Genomic DNA, 26257 nt, shown 5'->3' on the forward strand with positions numbered 1-26257 from the left:
ATGCTGACTGTGAGTATGGTCAAAAAGCGAAGAATAGGGTCATGTGTGCCACTAGAAGGAAAACTAGAGGATAAAAGATGGAACTGTATAACACAGCGAAACCTATAGTGGACAATGACTATGGTTAATTGGACGAATATAAGAAAGTTCTTACATGAACTAGAACAAATGTACATCACTATTACGAGGTGTTAAGAATAGGGTGCTATATGGGAAAAGAACAATTAATGCAAACTAAGGACTATAGTTAACAGTGACATTGTAATAGTCTTTCATCAACTGTAACAAAGGAACTATACCAAAGCTAAGCATCAATACTAGGGGGTATGAGGAATATGGTTTGTTGTCTTTTTTGTTGTTGTTGTTTTTGAGAAATGAGAATGTTCTCACATTGACAGTGGTGGTAAAAGCATAACTATGTGATTATATCAAGAGGCATTGATTGTATGCTTTGGATGGACTGTTTGGTGTATGAATAAAACTGTTTTTAAAAAAAAAAAAGACCGTTATGAGAAATAAATAATTTGATGTACACAAAGTAACAGCAATCATGCACTCTCAGTAAAGTAGCTCCCTTTCTTTCTTTCTTGATTTGCTTATACTCTACTTTGGTTTTCCTAGAAAAGAAATCATTTACAGATTTAAAGTCAAGAGAGAGCCTTTCAGTGCATGTAAACTAGCTCAAACCAAAAATGCTTTCTCTATCAAATAGCCAATCTTTAAAATGGAAATTCTTACCTGTATCAGAAAAAAAAAAACTTGCAAAGAAATAGCATTATGCATTTTACCTACATTAACTCTGCATGTAATGAAATAAAATGTTTTCTAGAAGAGAACAGGTACTCAAGAGCTCTTTGAGCTCTATGCAAAGCCTTGATGAAAATATTAAAAACTAAACCACATTTGATTAATTATGAAATTTATATTATCAATTGGATGTAATGGATTTTCCAGAGTGAATAATGCAATATAAATGTATGTTTTAAGAAGAAAATATTAAATGTCCTTCAACAGATGAGTGGATAAACAAAATGTGGTATATACACCCGATGGAATACTACGCAGCAGTAAGAAGGAATGAGGTTGTAAAACATGACAACAGGGATGAACCTTGAAGACATAATGCTGAGTGAAATAAGCCAGGCACAAAAAGAGATACTGTATGTTACCACTAACGTGAACTCTGTGAAAAATGTAAAATAAATGTTTTATATTGTAGAACGTAGGGGACCTAGTGGTAGACAGCAAATAGTGGATGGGGAACGATAATCTAAGAACAGATAAGTTATGGAGAGTAATCTTAACATTATGGGAATGCTCAGGAATAACTATCATTTGTCAATTTTGGGGGAGTATGGTAGGAACATGTTGGAAGCAATTTATTTATTTTAGGTTTTTTGTTTTTTTAATTCCTTTGGTTATAAAAAGACAATATTTATGTACGTTACTTTTAAAGGAATGAAATGGGAATTGATAAACGAAGCTATTAAAATAAAGCTATTAAAAATAATTGATCAAAATAAAGTACACCAAAAAAAAAAAAGAGTAAATGCAATACATGATCCTGGACAAGATATAACAAGGGAGGAGAAAAAGTTCAAAAAGACATTATCGGGACATATGAAAACATTGGAATATAGACTGTAAGTTTCATATCAATGTTAAATTTATTGAACTTGATAACTACACTTAAGGTGGTCTCTTAAGAGAATATCCTCTTCCTTATGAAGTGTACACGGCAGTATTAAGTGTTCAACGGGCATGATGTATACAACCTACACTCAAGTGTTCAGAAAACAGATTGATAGATGGATTAATATACAGATGGATGGCCAGACGGAATGATACAGCAAACGTGGCAAAATGTTAAAAAAGCTGGTAGATCTCAGTACCCGTAGGAGTTGGGTTATATTGGAGTTCTCTGTATGGGGTTTGTATTATTATTGTAAAATATAAAGTTAAAAAAAAACCACACACACAATTGAGATACTAAGGAGAATGAGATTCTTATAAAGAGAGCAACCAAAAATTAAAATACTGGAACAAAATTAACGAATATTTAGTGAGCAGCCACCTGATACATATCAGAGTATCGATGCAGTGAGGAGTTTAAAAAGGAAGCATAACCTAGATTATTTGCAGTTTAATGTGTAACAAGAGAACACAAATACTATAAACATACACATAGATCCAAGGGAAATGTATGGTTCTATATGAGTAATACACTTGAAATGTAAATATTTACGTCTATTAATAAAGCTGTATCAATGCTCTGGCTTGGGATTCAGGAAGCATCCTTTAAAAATGGTAGATGACATAATCTCATAATCTTCCTATTTATATGAAAACATTCTATGTATACAATTCAGCATGTAAAGAAAAAGTACTCCTGGACAGGAAATGTTTAAAATCATTATGCTATATTCATGCCTGTCCCATCAAGTTAAAAAGTTAGGAACCAGACCACAAATTTACTTATTAAGTAGATGGAACACTCCTAACAGAAACATCAAGTTAAACATCTTTTCTTCTTCATATATACTTAGAGTAAATCCTAAGGAAACTGTCTTCAAACTTTTGTTAACCAAGAAAACTTTCTTAAAATAAAATCTTGCACTGACGCTCGACAGATAAAAAAGCTGAGCTGCTCTGACTAAGGTGTGGGTATGGGACCAGGAGAGGAGGGATGGGGGTGGGAGTGGTTCCACAAACAGTTTCCTAGGACCTACCACGAGCCTGGCACGAGCTTAGTGCAGGGGGTTCAGAACCGAACAAAAGAGCCCCTGCCCTCAGGGAGCTTACATTCTAGAGTGGGGAGGTGGCTAGTAAACAAGCAGATAAATAAATATGGTAACTTCACATACAAGGACCCACTAAAGAAAACAGCTGGGGTAACAAGACAAGACACTGAGTGGAGGGATGAGTGGGGGCTTCTTCTTGAGCCTGAGTCAAGGACAACCTCTCTAAGGAGAAGACATTGGAGGATGATGCCTAAATGATGCAAAAAAGACAGGTCCAGCCAGTGAAAAGACCCCAAGAAATAAAAGAATCTGTTCAAGAGATAGAAAAGATGCCAGCTTGGCTGATGCAAAGTAAACAAAGGGGTGTGTGGACGGAGAGGAGACTGGAGAGGCAGCAGGGACAAGACCACATACATCTTTTAAAGCAAGGCTTGGATTTTATTTTAAGTACAATGGAATCTTTGAAGGGCTTAAAACAAGGGAATAGCATGATCTGATTTCTATCGTAGAAGCTACTACATTTGAACAGATTATGGGAAGCTAAAGCAGAATCAAGAGAACCAAAGAGAAGACCATGGCAGATACCCACATGAGAGACAGTGGTGGGGTGGCCTGGACACAAGTTTTAACAGTGGAAATGACGAGGAGTGTTCAGGTGTGGGATACAATTTAGATAGGACTTAACAATGGAGTAGATGTAATGTGTGTGGGAAAGAGAAGAATCGAAGGTAACTATAAAGTCTCTGGCCTATGCAACTGGGTGGATGATTTACTAAAATGAGAAAGGTCTGGGGTGTGTAGACTGGGGTGTGGATAGCATCCAGAATTCTGTTTGGGCCATGTTATTCTGATTGGCCTATTATTAGGTGCCCAGGAAGATCATCCTAGGAGACAGCTGACCATTCAGGTCTAGAGTACTGGGGAAAAGTTGAGGCTGCAAATACACAGCTCTTACCTCCACCCCCACCTCTAGTGCATGGCAAACTCTTTAAGGATTCTCAGAATTCCCAGTGCTCTTCAGAGCACACTGTGAAAACGTAACGGTTTATCTTCAACTTGCTACCGAAATTTGCCTAATATTTGCAGAATGTGACCAAAATAATTAAATATTAAGAAATGTAAATACATTTGTGCACACCAGAATACATTTCTTTACTCAACCAAAACAAATTACATATGGTTCAAAGATTCTAGTGAAAAAACAAAACCACAAAAGTATGCTAGAAGAAAATACAGGTTAATATTTTATAAAATCTTGGAACCAGAAAGGACTTTCTAATTTGATACCATGAGCAGAAATCTTTAAAAATGGAAAATAATGGATTTGGAGAGGGGAAAAAAACTTCCATAATAGAAAAACATAAGTAAGTTTTTAAAAAAACTGAAAAATTGGTAATATCTGAAGTTATGTAACACAAGGAATTAATAATACCCCTATTTATAAGGAGCTTATAAAAATCAAGAAAAAAGATAACCCTGTAAGAAAATGTGACCCAGATAAGAGCAGAAATTCAAGAAATATAAACGACCAATTAAAAACTGGAAAAAAATGCTAAGCTTCTTATTAATAAAAGAACTGAATTTAAACAAAGAACTGAATTTGGCCAATCTGCCAAAACATTAAAACAGCAATACTCAGTGTTCACTTGGGATTAGCAAAGAGACATGTAAATACTAGTGGGAGCATTAATATGACATCTGTGGAGAACAATCTGGAAATAAATAACAAGAGCCTTAATATTTACATGCTCTTTTACCTATCAATTCCACTTCAGGGAATTAATTTATCCTGCAGTGGGGGGGACGGTTGTTTAAAAAGATTTAGGTACAAAGATGTTTATCAAAATAGGATACTCCATATCTAAAAGTATGCTTCAGAATTCTAATGACATGAATAGATATTAAATTTAAAAATAGGTTATAAAATGATATGTCAAAGTAATATATATCAATGGATAAATTCAAATTAAGGGATCGGTAATAATAAATTACCAGAAGTTAACAGTGGTTATGTCTGGAAAGATAGAGGGTTCTTTATGATCTTTCTTTTTCTTTCATTATAATGAGCATAAATTGCTTTGATAATAAAACTTCATTCTGGGGGAAAACAAAAAGTCCTGTGCATAAAAGAGATACTGAATGGGAATTACCCAAATTATCAAAAGATACCTTTAAGTGATAAAATGTTTCAGGAAGTTTTTCCTTTATTCTATAATAGAAATTTTTATTGTACTTATGACATTTTCCATTACGAACATATATTACTCATAATTTAAAAGGTTGAATAAACTTTTTAAAAATTAAATTTAAATAATTTTTCCAAATCTCATTCATTATCTTAGTTTTTAAGGACCATTACACCTGTCACACAGTACTTTCCAGTATTTTTGCTTACATTTCCTTTCTCTTTAGGTTCCAAAACCAGTTCTTCTTACTTCTGGAATGTCCCCGGGAACACAGGAGGATTCTCTCTCCTGACACACGTTGAGCTCCATATCCTCTTTCATAGTATTCTCTTTATTCCTCCTCAAAACTTTAGCCCAGTGGTTCTCCAAGTGTGGTCTCCAGACCCACAGCACCAGCAGCACTGCCAGCATGGCTAGAAATGCAATTCTTGGGCCCCACCCCAGACCTGCTAGATAAGAAACAGACTACGTGTGTTGTAACCCAGTTCCCCAGGTGATTCTTATGCATAGTGAAGGATAAGAATCACTGCCTCAGCATTCAGAATCCAGAACTCTCCTAAAACTGTCAAATAATTTTTCATACTACAATTTTCAAGTATCCAATTGTAACACATTAAATCATTCACTGGGACTGAGCTTCTATATTTCTAATCTTAACATCTGGGAACAAACATTTGAAAGAAAAAAGACTCCAAAATGAAAGGAAACCATACCTGTAGGGATGTCTTACAGGAGGTACCAAGGCATCATAGAGACACCACTTCAAGCCCTCTGTAAAGAGCTGGCTCTGGGGTAAACACATCTGGCTTCCTCGAGGAACACACTAAATGCACACTCATTTAATTACACGTCAAAGTCAGGTCTGCACAAACATTCAAGCAGACTCCTGAGTAACAACAATATACAAACTATATCTAGACATAAACACAATAAACAGATGTGCTAAAAATTTCAGAAACGTCTTTATCCTGAACAGATGATCCTATTTGAGGTTTGATGTGGTAAGGTGATGAAAGTATAAGCAGGATAAACAGGAAACAAAGTTTCTTCACAGTGCATCACAAATAGCAAATTTTCTGCCACATTCATTTGTTCAATGGATTCATGAACCAGATCCTGAGCTAGTGCTGGAGACAAGATACCTTTACTGCCCCTCAAAAGCCTGCAGTCCACTTGGAGATTTGCAGAGGTCAATCAGGGGTCACTTCCTGAGTGCGGCCACCTTACCTATAGTATGCCTAACACATGCCACACATAAGAAAGACGAGGGTTTAAGAGGTGAAGCCGCTGTACAGGCCACCCAACCCACTGCAAGTCCCTGCTCTCCTGCACCCCTCCACCCCACAGCAGACTCCTGGTCCCAATGTTGGCACCACTTTTAGTGTTAGAGGTGTGAATATGCACTGTTTGCGTCTTGCGTGGGATTGGGCTGCTGTTACTGATTAAATCAACAATTAACTAAACCAACTTTTATGATAAAAAAGAATATGAATTTAGGTAAAACCAAGCAGCATACAGTCAAAAAAAAATAGTTTATAAATGATCCCATATTTGGGGGTGGGGGGGAGTTATCTGTTGACCAACAAAACAGGCAAGGCAATTATAAAACAAAATATTAATAATGATTTTATCTGGGTGGTAGGATTACAGGCAATTATTATTCTTTTCCGAGCTGTTTTTATAATGTACATTATTTTTAAAACAATCATACAACTTTTTTTTAAAAAGCAGCCAAGAATCCCTTAATCAGTGGTTCACAAAAAGATACTGGCCATGTGTGTGATATTTTTGGTTATCCTGTTCACTGGGAAATACCACTGGCTTTCAATGGGCTGCTCTAAATGATGCCATATAATAAGGAATTGTCCCACATGATTTTTGAGTGTCTCTCTAGACATTCATGTAAGGGAAAAACACAATTAAAATGATTTGAGCCTAGAACCTAATGTCATTTTACATACAAACACAAAGTATTTTTATTCAAATTTTTAATATATATCCAATTTTCTAGGAGTATAATTACCACATATCCTGAAGGAAGACTGTTTTGAGCTTTGCTAAAAGTTGTTCACAATTTTTTAAAACTCACATTGTTAACTATAATGCCCTTCATGATATCTGAAGCTCCAATATAATTCACCTCTCACAGTCTGCTGGTGTAGTCAAGACAGAGCACTGAATACTGAAACACTATTATTTTAGTATGAATTACTTTCTTATTTCTTCTTTATAATAAAGTTAGGACATTACTTTGATATCTTTGAAATTATATGTATTGGAAGGTTATATGACTGATCAATTTCATTTCATGAGAGTAAAGGAGGGATTACAAAAGACTTGTGACAAAAAGGGAGTGTTGGGTCTGATAAGGCTGAGACCATGGCATTTTTTTTTTTTTTTTAAATATAAGATTAAAAAGAAGAAAGTGGGTCATGGGGGTAAAACTGAGAAGGCAAATGGAAGGCATGGTCATAAATTGAGCGACCTCATCACATCCACTTCATGCCTCCCTGTCTCGCCTCCATTCTGCGGTGGGAGGGAACATCTGATGGAGCTCCTTCACAGCCTAAAACCCTTCGGCAAGCTGTGATCACCTAGCAGTGTTTGCCAACCTGTCCCCCCTGCAGCACACTGGGTGGGAAGCTTATAAAGCTCTTCTTCTGGCTTCAGCTGATGTTGTGTCCTCCATTCCTTCCCTCTCCCACTCTGGAGCTCACAGGTCTCTGCCTTTGCACATGCCACTCCCTCTGTACTCTTACTAGCCTAGCAAACAGCTACCAATTCTTGAAGACCCAGCCTTCTCTAACACCTCTAACACCACTTGCTTTAGCTGACCACCACCCCACCACAACCCTCTTGGTCTCAACGTCACACCATTTATCCAGTTCAATTACAGCATTTATCATACTCAGTCGTTCACATACCTGTCTATCTTTGGAAAGTAAACTGCTTCAGGGCAGGGAAGTGTCAGTCATTTGGGATGCCTGAAATAGTACGTGGTTTTATAACACACAGGTTTGGGAAATCAGTTAATATTCTTTGACATTCACACTGAGCTTCATTCAACAAATTATAGGGCTCCTATTATCTGATAGGGATGGATCCCAGAAATACAAAGGTGAACCAGACATGGTTTGTGGCCTCAAAAAGAGTACAGTCCAGTGAAGAAGACAAATAAGTAAACTGGCATTTATCAAACAGTACAGAAAGAGCTGTGATCGCAATTAGAAAAGGCACTATAAACGCACAAAGGAGCAACAAGGTCTTCAGGAGTAAAGGAAGGCATATCAGAAGCAGTGACAGCCAAGATCTGAAAAATGAGTAGGAAAGAGTCAGGGAAAGGAAGGAGTGCAGGACGGGAGGAGAAGGGAGGGGGGTGGTTCAGGCAGAGGAAGAGCTGAGCCCTGACGGTGGGGGGGGGGGGGTGTCACAGTGGGGAGTAACAGCAAGAGATGAGGCTGAAGCTGCTGGCCACATCACCGTAAACCAGTTTTAAAAGATAATACTTTATAATTTGGGCAGAGAATAAAAATATATTTGCAAGGCCCCCTTGAAGAGCTGGGGGAAAATGCAGAAGAGCTGAACTTCCTCACCTGGACTGATGCTGGTGTTGTCACAAACATTAACAACTGGTGGTTTGATGTGTTGAGCCCTCTATCATGGGATTTGCCCTTATGAAGCTCATTACTACAAAGGAGAGGCTAACCTTGCATATAATTGTGCCTAAGAGTCTCCCCTTGAGTACCTCTTTGTTGCTCAGATGTGGCCCTCTCTCTCTTTCTAACTAAGCCACCTCGGCAGATGAACACACTGCCCTCCCCTCTATGTGGGACCTGACTCCCAGGGGTGTAAATCTCCCTGGCAACGCAGGATATGACTCCCAGGGATGAATCTGGACCCAGCATTGTGGGATTGAGAGCACCTTCTTGACCAAAAGGGGGATGCAAAATGAAACGAAATAAAGTTTCAGTGGCTGAAAGATTTCAAATGGAGTCAAGAGGTCACTCTGGTGGACACTGTTATGCACTATATAGACAACACCTCTTAGGTTTTAACGTATTGGAATAGCTAGAAGTGAATAGCTGAAACTATCAAACTCCAACCCAATAGTCTGGACTCCTGAAGACGACTGTATAACAATGTAGATTACAAGGGGTGACACTGTGATTGTGAAAACCTTGGGGATCACACTCCCTTTATATAGTGTATGGATGTGTTTTGGTTTGCTAATGCTGCTGGAATGCAGAACACCAGAGACGGATTGGCTTTTATAAAAGGGGGTTTATTTGGTTACACAGTTACAGTCTTAAGGCCATAAAGTGTCCAAGGTAACACATCAGCAATCAGGTACCTTCACTGGAGGATGGCCAATGGAGTCCGGAAAACCTGTTAGCTGGAAAGGCACGTGGCTGGCGTCCACTCCAAAGTTCTGGTTCCAAAATGGCTTTTTCCCAGGACGTTCCTCTCTAGGCTGCAGTTCCTCAAAAATGTCACTCTTAGTTGCACTTGGGGTATTTGTCCTCTCTCAGCTTCTCCAGAGCAAGAGTCTGCTTTCCACAGACATTTTCAAACTGTCATCTGCAGCTCCTGTGCTTTCTTCAAAGTGTCCCTCTTGGCTGTAGCTCCTCCTCAAAACATCACTCACAGCTGCACTGAGTCCCTTCTGTTATGTCAGCTCATTTATATGGCTTCACTGATCAACTTAGACCCACCCTGAATGGGCGGAGCAACACCTCAATGGAAATTATCCAATCAGAGTCATCACCCACAGCTGGGTGGGGCGCATTCCAAAGAAACACTCAAAGAATGACAATCTAATCAACACAGATAACGTCTGCCCACACAAGACTGCATCAAAGATAATGGCATTTGGGGGACATAATACATTCAAACCAGCACAGGATGGATGAGTAGAAAAATGGGGACAAAAACTAAATGAAAAATAGGGTAGGATGGGGGGGGATGGTTTGGGTGTTCTTTTTTACTTTTATTTTTTATTCTGATTCTGATTCTTTCTGATGTAAGGGAAATGTTCAAAAATAGATTGGGGTGATGAATGCATGACTACATGATGGTACTGTGAACAGCTGACTGTACACCATGGATGACTGTATGGTATATGAATATATTTCAATAAAACTGAATTTAATTTAAAAAAAAAAAAAAAGAGGACACTTTATCTTAGAGGTAATGGGAATCCATTGGAGGCTTTACGTTACCAAATGACATGCTCAGCCTTGGAGAAGTATCACTTTAACGCAGCTATTCTCCAAGTGTGGTGTGGGAATTCCCAAGACCATTTTGGAGGGTCTGTGCGAACAAACTGTTTTCATAATAATAGTGAGATGGTATTTGCCTTTTTCACTTTCAGTCTCTCTTGAGTGAACAAACGGATTTTTGATGTGTGAAGTAGGTACTGTTCTGAGGAGGGAAGGCATGTGTGGATGAGAATCCAGCTGATCTCTGGTAAGGCAGACATTAAAGAGATTTGCAAAAACATAAAACAATGCCACTCTTCTCACTAAATTTTTTGCTTTGAAAAAAGTTACTTTCATTAAAAAGTTATTTATGTTAAATTGTGATAGGTTTATTATTGTTATTTTAAAACGAATTAATATTTTTTCTTGGTTTTAATTTTTAACATGGTAAATATCTATAGACAGATACAGATAGAATGTCCTAATAAACCAAAGCTCTTATGGGGGCCTCAATAAATGTTAGTGTATGAAGGGGTCCTAAGATCAAAAAGTTTGGAAAGTGCTGCTCACATGGGAAAAGATATCAATGGAGGGCGAGGACACTTAGAGAGCAGGTAGGAGGCCAGGCAGTACTGAGTGAGGGGCTGAGAGAACAAGGCAGACCTGCAGAACCCAGCACCTGCTTAGAAGCGAGATGAAGTACAGGTTTCCCACTTGCACAGCTGAGTCCCCCGCAGACAGATTTTTAACACCAAAAGCATGTTATTTTGTATAATAATAAAAAAAAATTAATTAAAAAGCAAAACAAACTCACAAGCATGTAAAAAAGCTTAACTGAAAATACTGGCACATATGTATAGCCCTTTTCCATACAGCTGCAATAACAGTTAAATATACCATCTACCCTCTCTGCTTCTGATACAAGTAAACCAGTGAGAATGTTTGTGCAACGATGGTGAGAGTCCAGAGGCCCCTCAGAGGCCCCTTCCCCATCCCTGGCCCCTTCAGCAGAACATCTTTACATGTTTCCATTTCATATTCTGGGATTCTACCCAGTATTTTTCTTCTTTTTTTTAAGGATTTGGCTTCAAAAGCCTTGTAAGTCTGCAGTTTCAAAAAAGCAGGAAGGTGGGAAACACCTACTGCCCTTGTACTCGCTTCTAAGGGAACTCCTTGCTGGCCATGCCAAGCCCCTGCCCTCCAGGCCCCTCAGCTTCCAGGGCTCCACCTGCCACCGGCAGGGCTGCCTTCTCCCTTCCAGGAGTTCAAAAGAGAGTAACAAAAATGGTCACAGGGCAAGAAAATCCCTTAAGGTAAAAGTTTTGCTCTGGAGAGCACCTGGAGAGGTAAAGTACTATAATGCCTATTTTCAACACTAGTGGAACCGCCACTTCAAATGCACTGCCTGGAACATCCCAATCCCCACCCCTGCTTTCCACTTCACCCAGCCTGGACAGGGATCTCTGGTGGTAAGGCTGAGAGTGGGAAGAGAAGATAGAAAAATATTTGAAAATACTTGGAATTCCCAATATTTCCCACTTCTAGCCCCCACCCTCAGAGGCCCATATTTAATTCATCCCGTTGCAGCTATTGCATTATTTTTGTTGAAGGCGGCTTTAAAATCTGGCAGGAAGACCTCTACTTTTCTTGCTCTTTTCAGTATTGCAGTGGTATTTTTTCACAGGAAAGCGCCTACCCTAACCTCAGCAATGAAAGGCCAGAAGGAGCTCATTCTAAGGTAAAGTGACCCCCTCCAAGAGGTCAATGGCTTTATTTTAATTATTTGAATCCCAAAGATCCATATCACTACCAATATTTGTATCTATTAGTTCTAAGGGTTTTTTTTAATGGTATCTTTTTAACACCCTTCCCACCTCTTTCAATTTTTTTCTGCCTGTTAACTGGTAGTAAAAACCCCTTAGAAAAGTTCAAATGAAATAAGTACTTAACTCAAGGGCAGAAGGTTGGCAGAAAAATATGAAAATGTGTCTTCTTCGAAGGTGCCACAGAAAAGGAGAGAGACCCTCTAACAAGCCATAAATTGAGTCAATCTGTAGGACAAGAAGTCCAAGTGGAAAGCTAGCACAGAAACATCCCAGGCATGCAGTCTGGCCTCTATAGCTCCCCATCCTCCTACCCCTGCTCTCCATCTCCCCCAACCACCCCCTTGCTGGAACCCTTGCCTTTGGCACTAGGACCCAAATCCCTCTCAAACCACCACCACCATTATCAGTGCAGTCCTACTAAGCAGTAGAAATGTTGGCTTTCCAACTGGGAATTATATATATATATATATTTATATATATAAAAGAGAACTATTATTATACAATGGGCATGCTGAGAAGCAGTACACAGCACAGTGGTAACAGTGCAGAGTCAAATGGGCATGCTGAGAAGCAATGCACAGTATACAGTATACAGCATAACTATATACATAACTATATACAGTATAACTATATACAGTATATACAATACACAGTATAACTATTATACAGTTATGCTATATAGTATAATAGTTACACTATTATACAGTATAACTATTATTAGGCAGGCTGCGAAGCAGTGTATAGCACAGTGGTAACAACACAGAGTCAAACTGCCTGGGTTCAAATGCCAGATTTGCCACTTACTAGCTCTGGGACCCTGAGTGACTGGAGGTAATAGAGGTAATAGTACCTACTTTGCAGAGTTGTTGGGAGGATTAGATGAGTCATTACATGCAAAAATATCTAGAACACTGCCTACATATAGTAAACCTTCAGTGAACATTGTTATTGTTCAAATACATTGTGGAATAAATTGGTGAACTGAAAGTGGTAGAGTTAATTGCCATGTCTAATATCATTCCTATTGCAAAATGTGTTCAAGTTTGAAACTATAGACTAACCAATAACTAAAATCCTTTTCCTAAACTGGAAACCCACAGGGTCCTGAAAAGAACAATTTGGCTCCAAATCTAATAAACCTCTGGGCATTAAAAGTGATAAAGGCTAAGCTCCCAAAAAAAGTCAAATGGCTTACAATTTCTTTTCCCTCTATTTTCAAAACTACTTAATACAGATACTTCACATATACTTTTTCATTATTAGCATTTTCACTAAGGCATTGGTTCTCAAACATTTTGGCCTCAGGACTCTTTAACACTCTGAAAAACTATTGAGGATCCTATAGAGCTTACCTTTTAGAAAATTTTTTTAAAAATAAACAAACAAACCCAGAAATATACACACACATAAACCATTAGCCATCAGAGGAATGACATCATCATACATCAGATAGCATCTGGAAAACTACATTGTATACTTGTGGAAAATGAGAGTAAAAAGAACAAATAATGTCTCAGTATTATTATGAAAGTTTGAATTTGCAGACCCTTTGAAAAGGTTGCACAGACTCCTAAGGGTTCCAAACTATACTATGAAAATCTTTACACTAAGGGAAGAACAGGTATTAAAATTCTCATGGCTTTCATTTCTGACTTTTTCTAGATCTTCAAGAGAACAAAATAATTATGATACATTTTATTGAAGTTTTTTAGCAAAACTGAATAAATGTCATGCCTAATTATTGTTTCCTTTTTTTTTTTAATATATATATATATTTCCAAAATATTATGATAGTAAGCAGTCAAAATCTATTTAAGGAAGTACATTCTAAATTTCAGAACACTGATGAGAGTGTATCTTCATTTTTCATAGTCACTATAAAATAGAATGTTAAAAGGATAACATAGGATATTAAATAAGTTCATATGTAAATTAAGTTTAATTAATTTGTATACATTTGAAAATAAAAACTCATGCAGTACATAGTTATATTAATTGATGTTGCTTGCATAGACAGATTTCACCTAAGATATTTCATTACCAGGGATGTTGTCCTCAATTACAACAGTGATTTATGGTGCAATGGTATGCAATTTTAGCACTGGCAAATAAACATTTAATCCAGAACTAAAATTTATTCTAGGTGCAAGAAGAGACTACTATAATTCTTTTTTTTTTCCTGTTTACACAGTTTATTTATCTATACCAGGTGACTCTAACATGGGAATCATGGGATGGTATTTTAAACATTTTAGCAGTCAAAACTGCAAGAAGGTTTTTACACATTTGGCCATACTCTTGGTATTCTGATAGGTACATACTCCCCAAATCAGGATTATCACATTAAAGGTAAATCACATAATTTGATTCCACTCCATGGCATGCATCTACTATTATGCTGAACGGAATAGTTTTTTTTTTGTTTTTTTTTGTTTTTTTTTTAATCTTCATTTTATTGAGATATATTCACATATCACGCAGTCATACAAAACAAATCGTACTTTTGATTGTTTACAGTACCATTACATAGTGGTACATTCATCACCCAAATCAATCCCTGGCACCTTCATTAGCACACACACAAAAATAACAAGAATAATAATTAGAGTGAAAAAGAACAATTGAAGTAAAAAAGAATACTGGGTACCTTTGTCTGTTTGTTTCCTTCCCCTATTTTTCTACTCATCCATCCCTAAACTAGACAAAGTGGAGTGTGGTCCTTATGGCTTTCCCAATCCCATTGTCACCCCTCATAAGCTACATTTTTATACAACTGTCTTCGAGATTCATGGGTTCTGGGTTGTAGTTTGATAGTTTCAGGTATCCACCACCAGCTACCCCAATTCTTTAGAACCTAAAAAGGTTGTCTAAAGTGTGCATAAGAGTGCCCACCAGAGTGACCTCTCAGCTCCTTTTGGAATCTCTCTGCCACTGAAGCTTATTTCATTTCCTTTCACATCCCCCTTTTGGTCAAGAAGATGTTCTCCGTCCCACGATGCCAGGTCTACATTCCTCCCCGGGAGTCGTATTCCACGTTGCCAGGGAGTTTCACTCCCCTGGGTGTCTGATCCCATGTAGGGGGTAGGGCAGTGATTTCACCTTTCAAGTTGGCTTAGCTAGAGAGACAGGGCCACATCTGAGCAACAAAGAGGCATACGGGAGGAGGCTCTTAGGCACAACCATAGGGAGGCCTAGCCTCTCCTTTGCAGCAACCATCTTCCCAAGGGTAAAACCTGTGGTAGAGGGCTCAACCCATCAAACCACCAGTCCCCTATGTCTGTGGTCATGTTAGCAACCATGGAGGTGGGGTAGGCGAATATCCCTGCATTCTCCACAGGCTCCTCAAGGGGGCACTACATCTTTTTTTTTTTCCCTTTACTTTTTTTTTTTTTTTTTAACTTTCCCTTCTTTTTTAAATCAACTGTATGAAAAAAAAAGTTAAAAAGAAAACAAACATACAATAAAAGAACATTTCAAAGAGACCATAACAAGGGAGTAAGAAAAAGACAACTAACCTAAGATAACTGCTTAACTTCCAACATGTTCCTACTTTACCCCAAGAAAGTTACCTAATATAGCAACATTTCTATGAACTTGCTCCTACTATATCCATCAGAAATTAACAGACCATAGTCATTCCTGGGCATTACTAGAACGTTAAATAGCTTATCTGTTCTTCTTGGATTATTGTTCCCCCTTCCTTAATTGCTCTCTATTGCTAGTTCCCCTACATTCTACATTATAGACCATTTGTTTTAAATTTTTCAAAGTTCACATTAGTGGTAGCATATAATATTTCTCTTTTTGTGCCTGGCTTATTTCGCTCAGCATTATGTCTTCAAGGTTCATTCATGTTGTCATATGTTTCACGAGATCGTTCCTTCTTACTGCCGCGTAGTATTCCATCGTGTGTATATACCACATTTTATTTATCCACTCATCTGTTGAAGGACATTTGGGTTGTTTCCATCTCTTGGCAATTGTGAATAATGCTGCTATGAACATTGGCGTGCAGATATCTGTTCGTGTCACTGCTTTCCGATCTTCCGGGTATATACCGAGAAGTGCAATCGCTGGATCGAATGGTAACTCTATATCTAGTTTTCGAAGGAACTGCCAGACTGACTTCCAGAGTGGCTGAACCATTATACAGTCCCACCAACAATGAATAAGAGTTCCAATTTCTCCACATCCCCTCCAGCATTTGTAGTTTCCTGTTTCTTTAATGGCAGCCATTCTAACCGGTGTTAGATGGTATCTCATTGTGGTCTTAATTTGCATCTCTCTAATAGCTAGTGAAGCTGAACATTTTTTCATGTGTTTCTTGGCCATTTGTATTTCCTCTTCAGAGAACTGTCTTTTCATATCTTTTGCCCATTTTATAATTGGGCTGTCTGTACTATTGTCATTGAGTTGTAGGATTTCTTTGTATATGCAAGATATCAGTCTTTTGTCAGATACATGGTTTCCAAAAATTTTTTCCCATTGAGTTGGATGCCTCTTTACCTTTTTGAGAAATTCCTTTGAGGTGCAGAAACTTCTAAGCTTGAGGAGTTCCCATTTATCTATTTTCTCTTTTGTTGCTTGTGCTTTGGGTGTAAAGTCTAGGAAGTGGCCGCCTAATACAAAGTCTTGAAGATGTTTTCCTACATTATCCTCTAGGAGTTTTATGGTACTTTCTTTTATATTGAGATCTTTGGTCCATTTTGAGTTAATTTTTGTGTAGGGTGTGAGGTAGGGGTCCTCTTTCATTCTTTTGGATATGGATATCCAACTCTCCCAGCCCCATTTGTTGAAAAGACCATTATGACTCAGTTCAGTGACTTTGGGGGCCTTATCAAAGATCAGTCGGCCATAGATCTGAGGGTCTATCTCTGAATTCTCAATTCGATTCCATTGATCTATATGTCTATCTTTGTGCCAGTACCATGCTGTTTTGGCAACTGTGGCTTTATAATAAGCTTCAAAGTCAGGGAGTGTAAGTCCTCCCACTTCGTTTTTCTTTTTTAGAGTGTCTTTAGCAATTCAAGGCATCTTCCCTTTCCAAATAAATTTGATAACTAGCTTTTCCAAGTCTGCAAAGTAGGTTGTTGGAATTTTGATTGGGATTGCATTGAATCTGTAGATGAGTTTGGGTAGAATTGACATCTTAATGACATTTAGCCTTCCTATCCATGAACATGGAATATTTTTCCATCTTTTAAGGTCCCCTTCTATTTCTTCTAGTAGAGTTACGTAGTTTTCTTTGTATAGGTCTTTTACATCTTTGGTTAAGTTTATTCCTAGGTACTTGATTTTTTTAGTTGCTATTGAAAATGGTATCTTTTTGTTGAGTGTCTCTTCAGTTTGTTCATTTCTAGCATATAGAAACATTACTGACTTATGTGCATTAATCTTGTATCCCACTACTTTGCTAAATTTGTTTATTAGCTCTAGTAGCTGTATCGTCGATTTCTCAGGGTTTTCTAGATATAAGATCATATCATCTGCAAACAATTACAGTTTTACTTCTTCTTTTCCAATTTGGATGCCTTTTATTTCTTTGTCTTGCCGTATTGCCCTGGCTAGCACTTCCAGCACAATGTTGAATAACAGTGGTGACAGCGGGCATCCTTGTCTTGTTCCTGATCTTAGAGGGAAGGCTTTCAGTCTCTCACCATTGAGTACTATGCTGGCTGTGGGTTTTTCATATATGCTCTTTATCATGTTGAGGAAGTTTCCTTCAATTCCTACCTTTTGAAGTGTTTTTATCAAAGAGGGATGTTGGATTTGGTCAAATGCTTTTTCAGCATCTATTGAGATGATCAATTGATTTTTCCCTTTTGACTTGTTAATGTGTTATAATACATTGATTGATTTTCTTATGTTGAACCATCCTTGCATGCCTGGAATGAACCCCACTTGGTCATGGTGTATGATTTTTTTAATGTGTCTTTGGATTCGATTTGCAAGTATTTTGTTGAGGATTTTTGCATCTATATTCATTAGGGAGATTGGCCAGTAGTTTTCCTTTTTTGTAGCATCTTTGCCTGGTTTTGGTATTAGATTGATGTTAGCTTCATAGAATGAGTTAGGTAGTGTTCCATTTTCTTCAATGTTTTGAAAGAGTTTGAGTAAGATTGGTGTCAGTTCTTTCTGGAAAGTTTGGTAGAACTCCCCTGTGAAGCCATCTGGCCCTGGGCATTTATTTGTGGGAAGATTTTTGATGACTGATTGGATCTCTTTGCTTGTGATGGGTTGGTTGAGGTCTTCTATTTCTTCTCTGGTCAGTCTAGGTTGTTCATATGTTTCCAGGAAATTGTCCATTTCCTCTACATTATCCAGTTTGTTGCCATACAGTTGTTCATAGTATCCTCTTATAATTTTTTTAATTTCTTCAGGATCTGCAGTTATGTCACCTTTTTCATTCATTATTTTATTTATATGGGTCTTCTCTTTTTGATTTTGTCAGTCTACCTAGGGGCTTGTCGATCTTGTTGATCTTCTCAAAGAACCAACTTTTGGTGATATTTATCCTCTCTATTGTTTGTTTTTTCTCTATGTCATTTATTTCTGCTTTAATCCTTGTTATTTCTTTTCTTGTACTTGGTTTAGGATTGGTTTGCTGTTCATTTTCTAGCTTCTTCATTTGATCCATTAGTTCTTTGATTTTGGCTCTTTCTTCCTTTTTAATATATGCGTTTAGTGCTATAAATTTCCCCCTTAGCACTGCTTTTGCTGCATCCCATAGGTTTTGGTATGTTGTGTTCTCATTTTCATTCTTCTCTATATATTTAGCAATTTCTCTTGCTATTTCTTCTTTAACCCACTGATTGTTTAGGAGTGTGTTGTTTAACCTCCAGGTATTTGTGAATTTTCTAAGTCTCTGATGGTTATTGACTTCTAATTGTATTCCATTGTGGTCAGAGAATGTGCTTTGAATAATTTCAATCTTTTTAAATTTATTGAGGCTTGTTTTATGTCCCAGCATATGATCTATTCTGGAGAAAGTTCCATGAGCACTAGAAAAGTATGTGTATCCTGGTGATTTGGGTTGTAATGTCCTGTATATGTCTGTTAAATCTAATTCATTTATCAGATTGTTTAGGTTTTCAATTTCCTTATTGGTCTTCTGTCTGGTTGATCTATCTATAGGAGAGAGTGATGTGTTGAAGTCTCCCACAATTATTCTGGAAGCATCAATTGCTTCCTTTAGTTTTGCCAGTGTTTCTCTCATGTATTTTGTGGCACCTTGATTGGGTGCATAGACGTTTACGATTGTTATTTCTTCTTGCTGAATTGCCCCTTTTATTAGTATGTAGTGGCCTTCTTTGTCTCTCAAAACATCCCTGCATTTGAAGTCTATTTTATCTGAGATTAATATTGCTACACCTGCTTTCTTTTGGCTGTAGCTTGCATGAAATATTCTTTTCCATCCTTTCACTTTCTGTTTCTTTGTGTCCCTGTGTCTAAGATGAGTCTCTTGTATGCAACATATTGATGGTTCATTTTTTTTTTGATCCATTCTGCGAATCTATATCTTTTAATTGGGGAGTTTAATCCATTTACATTCAACATTATAACCGTGAAGGCATTTCTTGAATCAGCCATCTTATCCTTTGGTTTATGTTTGTCATATTTTTCCCCTCTGTCTATTAATATCCTTTATTGTACCCATACCGAATCTCTTTAGTACTGAACCTTTCTCCAAGTCTCTCTGTCCTGTCTTTGTTTCTCTGTCTGCAGGGCTCCCTTTAGATCTCCAGTAGGGCAGGTCTCTTGTTAGCAAATTCTCTCAGCATTTGTTTGTCTGTGAAAAATTTAAGCTCTCCCTCAAATTTGAAGAAGAGCTTTGCTGGATAAAGTATTCTTGGCTGGAAATTTTTCTCACTCAGAATTTTAAATATATCATGCCACTGCCTTCTCGCCTCCATGGTGGCTGCTGAGTAGTCACTACTTAGTCTTATGCTGTTTCCTTTGTATGTGGTGAATTGCTTTTCTCTTGCTGCTTTCAGAACTTGCTCCTTGTCTTCTGTGTTTGACAGTGTGATCAGTATATGTCTCGGAGTGGGTTTATTTGGATTTATTCTATTTGGGGTTCGCTGAGCATTTATGATTTGTGTATTTATGTTGTTTAGAAGATTTGGGAAGTTTTCCCCAACAATTTCTTTGAATACTCTTCCTAGACCTTTACCCTTTTCTTCCCCTTCTGGGACACCAATGAGTCTTATATTTGGACGTTTCATATTATCTATCATATCCCTGAGGTCCATTTCGATTTTTTCAATTTTTTTCCCCATTCTTTCTTTTATGCTTTCATTTTCCATTCTGTCATCTTCGAGGTCACTGATTCGTTGTTCAACTTCCTCTAGTCTTGTACTATGAGTGTCCAGAATCTTTTTAATTTGGTCAACAGTTTCTTTAATTTCCATAAGATCATCCATTTTTTTATTTAGTCTTGCAATGTCTTCTTTATGCTCTTCTAGGGTCTTCTTGATTTCCTTTGTCTCCCGTACTATGGTCTCATTGTTCATCTTTAGTTCTTTCAGTAGCTGCTCTAGTTGCTGTGTCTCTTCTGATCTTTTGATTTGGGTGCTTGGGCTTGGGTTATCCAAATCGTCTGGTTTTTTCATATGCTTTATAATTTTCTGTTGTTTTTGGCCTCGTGGCATTTGCTGAACTTGATAGGGTTCTTTTAGGATTTGTAGACCAATTGAAGTCCTTATCTCTAATTTATCAGATCTACAGCTTCGTGGAGTACACTTTCTCTAACTAACCAGCAGGTGGCGTCCACGAGCCACCTGTTCTCCACAAGCCAGTTCTCCCCTGCTTAGCCTTTTTGGTGAGTGGGGGAGTGAGTCTTGTGGGGTCCAATTGGTGTACCAAGCTTGTGTGTGTAGTTGGTGTTGCCTGCCCTGTATATGGGGCGTGTTTCTGGGCAGTCAGGGAGGGGGGGGTGGCTCTAACAATCAAATCTCCCTGGTGATCCTAGAGTTTTAAGGCTGCTGCAATAGTCTAATCCTTCAGTTCGGTCCTGCCACAGTTTGTCTCTGCCACTGACCCACAAGTCTTTGGTATTGGCGTATGGCTCCTGAGACTTGCAAGTGGGCCCCTCTTCCAGGCCGTGCACCCCCTGGTCCTCTGTTGAGGGATGACTGTGCTATGTCACAGGTGAGTGCCGTCCCCCCAGGGCAGTTCTGGGCTGCTGGGCTGTGTAGGGAGGCTCCCAGTCTGCTGAAATGATGGCTGAATGGGGCTTTGTTAATTCACACTGCTCTACCTTCCCAACTCTGGGACAATCAGCTGAGGTTGCAGGGAAGGCTAATGTCCACACCCAGTTTTGTGGTGTGTGCCTGTTATTTGAAGCACTTCCATCACACTGGGTTGTCTGGGGCAGTTCTGGGCTATGGGGCTGGTGATGGGCAGGAGTGTTTCCTGTCCACCGGGATGATGGCTGTGAGCGGACACCCCCTTTTCTTGGGAAGTTGTGGTGTTTAGTGAATTTTCTCAGCCACTGGATTATTGTGTTTTGTTTCAGAGCTCTCCTAGTTCTGCTCTTGACTTGACCTGCCCAAATTGCAGGTCTTTGAAGCTTTCTGTATTGGGCTTCTTAGAGTAATTGTTTTAGAAAAAGAAAAAAGGATTTAAAAAAAAAAAAAAAAAAAAAAAAAGGGCCCTCCTCAGAGATCTAATGGGTTATTGAAATGCTAAGAGACAAAGCAACCAGGGCCATTAAGGAAAGGTCCACAGGGCAGAGAGATCAGCTTTTCTTCCGGATTTGCATATGCGCCTCAGGGCCTGAGCTCAGGCCTGAGCTCTGCCCTTCCCCCTTCTATGTTCACCAGAACTCCAAAAATCCTCCGCTTTTATTTTGGAGTTTTTCGTGTTGTTTTTTTTCTATGCCTGTCTCCTCTCTGCTGGGCTGGCTGCTCTCAGATTCTCTGGTGTCTGGTCTCCGTCTATCTATGGTTGGAGTTTGGATCAGCAGAATGAGTTTCCGATAAGGGCTGCCACTGCAGTTCTCCCTTCTCCTTCCCGGAGCTGACAGCCCCTCCTCCCACGGGTCTGAGCCTGACAGGGAGGGGCGCGGGTCCCCTGGCCGCAAAAACTTACAGATTTTGCTGATCTCAGCAGTTCCACGTTTTCATGAGTGTTGTATGAAGTATGCCCAAAGTCAGATTGCTCTGTGGTGTCCAGTCCAAGCAGTTCCTGGCTTTCTACCTACTTTCCTGGAGGAGTAACTAAAACATACAGCATCTTTTTTTTTTTTTTTTGATTGTGGTATAATACATATAACATAAAATTTACCATTTTAAAGTGGCACTTAGCATTTCTCAATGTTGTGTAATCATCATGTTCTAGTTTGCTAATGCTGCCGGAATGCAAAACACCAGAAATGGATTGGCTTTTATAAAGGGGGTTTATTTGGTTACAAAGTTCCAGTCTTAAGGCCACAAAGTGTCCAAGGTAACACATCAGCAATTGGGTACCTTCACTGGGAGATGGCCAATGGTGTCTGGAAAACCTCTGTTAGCTGGGAAGACACGTGGCTGGCGTCTGCTCCAAAGTTCTGGGTTCAAAATGGCTTTCTCCCAGGACATTCCTCTCTAGGCTGCAGTTCCTCAAAAATGTCACTCTTAGTTGCACTTGGGATATTTGTCCTCTCTTAGCTTCTCTGGAGCAAGAGTCTGCTTTCAATGGCCATCTTCAAACTGTCTCTCATCTGCAGCTCCTGTGCCTTCTTCAAAGTGTCCCTCTTGGCTGTAGCAAGCTTGCTCCTTCTGTGTGATCTTATATAGTGCACAAGTAATTGAATTCAGACCCACCCAATGGGTGGGCCAACACCTCCATGGAAATTATCCAGTCAGAGTCATCACCTACAGTTGGGTAGGGTGCATCTCCATAGAAATACTCAAAGAATTACAGTCTAATTAACACTGATAGGTCTGCCCACAAAAGATTACATCAAAGATAATGCTGTTTGGGGGGACATAATACATTCAAACTGGCACACATCACCACTATCTAGTCACAAAACATTTTCAACATCCCAAAGGGAAACTCTGAACCCATTAAACAGTTGTTCTGGATTCTCCCTTCCCCTCTGCCCCTGGCAACCACCAATCTACTTTCTGTCTATAGATTTGCCTATTCTGGCTATTTCATATAAATGGAATCATACAAAACGTGGCCTTTGTGACTGGCTTCTTTCACTTAACATAATTTTTCAAGGTTCATCCATGTTACAGCATGTACCAGAATTTCATTCCTTTTTATGGCCAAATAATATTCCATTGTATGGATATACAAGATTTTGTTTATCCACTGATAAACAAACGTTGATGCCATTTGAGTTGTTCCAACTTTTGGCTGTTGTAAATAGTGCTGCTGTGAACACTCATGAACAAGTTTTTGTTTGGACACCTTTTTTCAAATCTTTTAGGTATACACTTATGAGTATAATTGTTGGGTTATTTGGTATTTCTAGGTTTAACTTATTGAGAAACTGCTTTCACAGTATGTGCCAGTTTATATATATTATGTCCCCCAGAAAAAGCATATTTTTTGATGCAATCTTGTGGGAGCGGATGTATTTAGTGTTGATTAGGTTGGAACCTTCTGATTGAGTGTTTCCATGGAGATGTGACTCAATCAACTGTGGGCAAGACCTTTGATTGGATAATTTCCATGGAGGTGTTACCCCACCCATTCAGGGTGGGTCTTTATTGAATCACTGGAGTACTTTAAAAAGAGCTACACAGGACCAGATGCAGAGCAGCTGCAGCTAAGAGAGGACAAAACACCCAAGAGCAACACTTTGAAGAATGTCATTTTGAAACACAACCTGGGAGCAAGCAGATGCCAGCCATATGCCTTCCCAGGTAACAGAGGTTTTCCGGATGCCAATGTCCTTTCTCCAGCGAAGGTAGCCTTTGTTGATGACTTACCTTGGACATTTTATGGCCTTAGGACTGTAACTTTGTAACCAAATAAAACTCCTTTATAAAAGCCAATACATTTCTGGTGTTTTGCAAAAGGGCAGCATTAGCAAACTGGAACACAGTAGCTGCACCATTTTACCTTCCCATCAGCAATGTGGGAGCCCCAGGCTCAGGGCCTTCCCCAAGTGTCTTGAAGACTGCACACAGCTTACTTGACCTAGGAGAGTTAAGGTTTGACTCATTCTCCTTGTAAAATCAGGCCTCCGGCGCTAAATGTAATCTACAGCTTGCCTCCCTGAAACTCCCTGAGGTACTAAAATAATCTATAATCTTCCCCTCTTCCCTGTTGACTACAATCAATCCCTATGTCACAAGACCACCACACCCCCACACCCCTACCCCCCCATCCCTCCTCTCATACCCATTTGAATGTCTTTGTCCTAACCCTTATAAACCACTCACTGGAAGCCCCTGCTTTTGTAGTATACTTTACACACCAAGCTCTGAACCCACCACCATTCAGAGCAGCTGACTTCCCACCCTGTAGGTAAGCCCCCCAAAAAAGCTCATGTCTCAGAACATGTCCAGTGCTTTCTTTAGTTCTTCAGCTGCAAAAAGTCCTCCTGAGCCATGACAAGCAATGCAAGAGGGTTCCAGTTTCGCCACATCCTTGCTAACACTTGTTATTCCCCCTCCTTTTTTTAATAATAGCCATTCTTGTGAGTACGAAGTGGTTATCTCCTGGTTTTGATTAGCATTTCACTAATAATTAATGATGTTAAACATCTTTTCATGCACTTGATGGCCATTTGTTTATCTCCTATGGAGAAATGCTTATTTGTGCCCTTTGACAAGGTTTTAATTGGGTTGTTTGTCTGTTATTGAGTTGTAGGAGTTCTATATCTAATTACTTTCTATAAGTAGGTAAAAGCATTTTAAACCTATTGTGCATCTGCACCTCTCCTCTCTACCAAGCTGAAGACAAATGGCAGACCTTCCAGATAATGGAAAGAGTGAATAAGAAGTTAAAGGAAGTCATACAATCAACCCACACCAAGACTATGTTATACTTTAATTTTTGTCTTAAATGATAAATCCAAGGATTGGATCACAGATAAGCTAATAATAATAGTTCTTGCTTATATAGTGTTTACTATTTTGTGAGATATTGTACTTTAACATATATTTATTTAATCATCACAACAACCCCATAGGCAGGATCTGTGATCAGCCCCATTTTACATATGAGGAAACCAAAGCACAGAGAAATTAAATAGTTTGCTTACACAATCTATAGCTGAGCAGTTTGGCTCCAGAGTCTGTGCTAATAATCACTTTGCTATATTGCCTTTCAACTGTGAAATAATAAACCTTGCCCACTTGCCTAACTGAGGAATTTTTTTTAAAGAAAATGCTAATAGCTACACTGCTGATATGGTGCTTTCAAGTTCCAACCCCCACTGTCTGACCAAATCTTTTACGTAACTCTGACTTCAAAAACTTACTTCTTTAATGGGGTTTAAGAAATGTCACAAAGTAGACCCAAAACCAGATGGGTGCATGTCATTTTATCACTTTGATTTAGATCTTTTTTAATATTTCTGCATCTCACAAAAGACTATTCAGGATATTCTGACTCAATAGTCTATTTCCAAGAGCATCTGGACTATATCTTAACTGTGATTATAAGAGGTGATAGTTACCAGCAAAGGCCCATCTAAGTCAAACCTATAATTTACAGAACAATTTTATATCAGTTAATGGCTTTGCAAACTAAATTTTAAACTTGAGAAGAAACCCAAAAGGCAATGTGTCTCATAATAAGAACAGCATAACTCCCTAAAGAGTTATGGGACCTCAGAATTTGAAGGAACTTTAGGCCATATGTAGATTGAGCTTTTACAAACAATTCCTGGTCCTTCCAGAATTAAAAGGTAGATTAAAGGTCCGAAAACGTGCCTCCCTAATAGAAGTTCATTTATACCAAGCCTTGTTTCACAAAGTTATAACACTCATATTTACTTCTGCGGTGACTCAAGAAATTTTTATTTATGTTAAGCTGTCCAAAATGATGCCACCATTTGTAATGTTCTGGTAGCAAATTTGAGGTGCTGTTTCCTCATCATAACATAAGGGTATTGCCATCTATCTCACAGAATTGCGGAAAACAAATTGAAGATGGCATATGTGAAAGTTTCTTGCAGAATCCCTAAAACATGCAGGTGCTCAATAAACATTGTGTATACGTTGATGTATAGTGGGATGTGTGGGTGTGAGTCAGATAACACCAGAACGCAGTCTAAAGCATGTTGTACATGAACTAAGCACAACTCTGATCCTCCACGCATGTAAAGGTCACTTATCTGATTGACTCAGCTGCATAAA

The 26257-nt window shown here is 38.6% G+C and overlaps 1 protein-coding gene across 8 annotated transcripts in view; it reads right to left on the bottom strand.

Annotated features, from left to right (window-relative positions):
• Positions 1-26257, bottom strand: part of ITSN1 (intersectin 1) — a 262634-nt gene that overhangs the window by 221559 nt on the left and 14818 nt on the right. The window contains exon 1 of one of the 8 annotated variants that reach the window (XM_037832083.1): positions 5137-5542. The exons of the other annotated variants lie outside the window; for them this stretch is intronic. The gene's annotated coding sequence lies outside the window, so the exon portion shown is untranslated. Of the gene's footprint in view, positions 1-5136; positions 5543-26257 lie in introns of those variants that run through there. 8 annotated transcript variants of the gene reach the window in all.

The sequence above is a fragment of the Choloepus didactylus genome, chromosome 1, assembly GCF_015220235.1.
Source record: "Choloepus didactylus isolate mChoDid1 chromosome 1, mChoDid1.pri, whole genome shotgun sequence".
Lineage (NCBI taxonomy): Eukaryota > Metazoa > Chordata > Mammalia > Pilosa > Megalonychidae > Choloepus > Choloepus didactylus.